At 46.0% G+C, this 1,527-nt stretch overlaps 1 protein-coding gene and 1 pseudogene across 2 annotated transcripts in view; both read right to left on the bottom strand.

Annotated features, from left to right (window-relative positions):
* Positions 1 to 1,527, bottom strand: part of dpy30 (dpy-30 histone methyltransferase complex regulatory subunit) — a 439,880-nt gene that overhangs the window by 340,614 nt on the left and 97,739 nt on the right. The gene's annotated exons all lie outside the window — the stretch shown is intronic.
* LOC308171661 (apoptosis-stimulating of p53 protein 2-like) overlaps positions 1 to 1,527 on the bottom strand; it is a 20,428-nt pseudogene that overhangs the window by 10,014 nt on the left and 8,887 nt on the right. The gene's annotated exons all lie outside the window — the stretch shown is intronic.

Genomic DNA, 1,527 nt, shown 5'->3' with positions numbered 1-1,527 from the left:
CCTCTCCTCCTCCCCCTCTCCTCCTCCTCCTCTCCTCCTCTCCCCTCCTCCTCCCCTCCTCCCCCTCTCCTCCCCCTCACCTCTCCTCTCCTCCTCCTCCTCTCCTCCTCCTCCTCTCCTCCTCTCCCTCCTCCTCCTCCTCCTCCTCTCCTCCTCCTCCTCTCCTCCTCCTCCTCTCCTCCCCCTCTCCTCTCCTCTCCTCCTCCTCCCCCTCTCAGGTCACTGTCTGGGGTCAGGCTAGGAATGCTGACTCACTGTTACCATGGAGACGGCAACATCAGGAAAAGCCCTGTTGTCAGAGTGGAAATTAGTTCTCATCATCACCATCATAGTGATGAGTAGAGAGTGTATGTCTGTGTGTGTGTGTGTGTGTGTGTGTGTGTGTGTGTGTGAGTGTGTGTATGTATGTGTGTGTGTGTGTGTGTGAGTGTGTGTATGTATGTGTGTGTGTGTGTGTGTGTGTGTGTGTGTCAGGGTTTCCGTTAACCGGTAATTACCGGTCTTTGTCCGGTAAAAGTAGTTGAAGTCCGACAAATTGAAAACTCGTCGGACATAAATGTCCGGTGAAAATAATTCCCTCTAACCATTTTCAGCTGAGCACCAAACACACACACACAAACACTGCCCGAGAGAGAAGGACCCGCCCCCTTTAATTAGCCTATAGGCTATAGGCTAACTAAAGGGGGCGGTCCTTCTCTCTCGGGCAGTGTGTGTGTTTGGTGCTCAGCTGAAAATGGTGTCCCGAAGCGGAGCGCTTTAACTTTATCGCACAATAACAAGGATAACAAACGAAACGGACAACATTTACAAAGATGGAGACAAACTTCAGCGATATGATCTAACAGCCGGTCTTCAGGATACAGACCCGTATGAGCTTACAGGGCTATCCCCTATCTATCTGAGAAAAGGCATAGCCTAGGCTGTAACATCGAACGGAAATTAGCCTATACGCATTGCAAGTTAATTTAAAGCCTATTTATTTTCAAAGAGTTTTATTCTATTTTATTTTATCTGATAAAAGGCATATGAACGGAAATTAGGCTAGCCGTGTCACGCCAGAAGCCTACATGCTTGCACTGTTACTGTTCAATAAAATGTTATACATCTAGACATTGTGGTATTTCTTTATATACGTATCCCAGACTGCCTATCATTTGTTTCTCAATAAACAGTTATGTTCTCCCCATTGTCATACTCCCGAGCTAAACGAAATGCCTTCCCAACCAGCGAGACCTGGTTATAGAAATGACGTTGTTTTATTGATTTTAAAAAAAGGGTAAAACTGGAAAGAGAAAATAGAAAACTCACATTAATCCCAAACAATTTAACAAACTTCAGTTAACGTAATGTGGAGTCCGTTCATTGATCGATGCTGTCTGTTCAGTTCCCAGTGAGGCGCCCGTTCAGCGCTGGACCCGTTCAGCGCTGGATTTGACGCATGGCATAGCGCGCATGCGTCAAATCATGTTATATTATTATATATTATATAGCTCGCATCTAATCGTATCGGATGAGAAATAGACATTA

This window comes from Nansenia antarctica, assembly GCF_963989245.1.
Source record: "Nansenia antarctica genome assembly, chromosome: 16".
In the NCBI taxonomy this organism is placed as follows: Eukaryota; Metazoa; Chordata; class Actinopteri; order Argentiniformes; family Microstomatidae; genus Nansenia; species Nansenia antarctica.
This window is presented reverse-complemented; position numbering and strand designations above follow the sequence as displayed.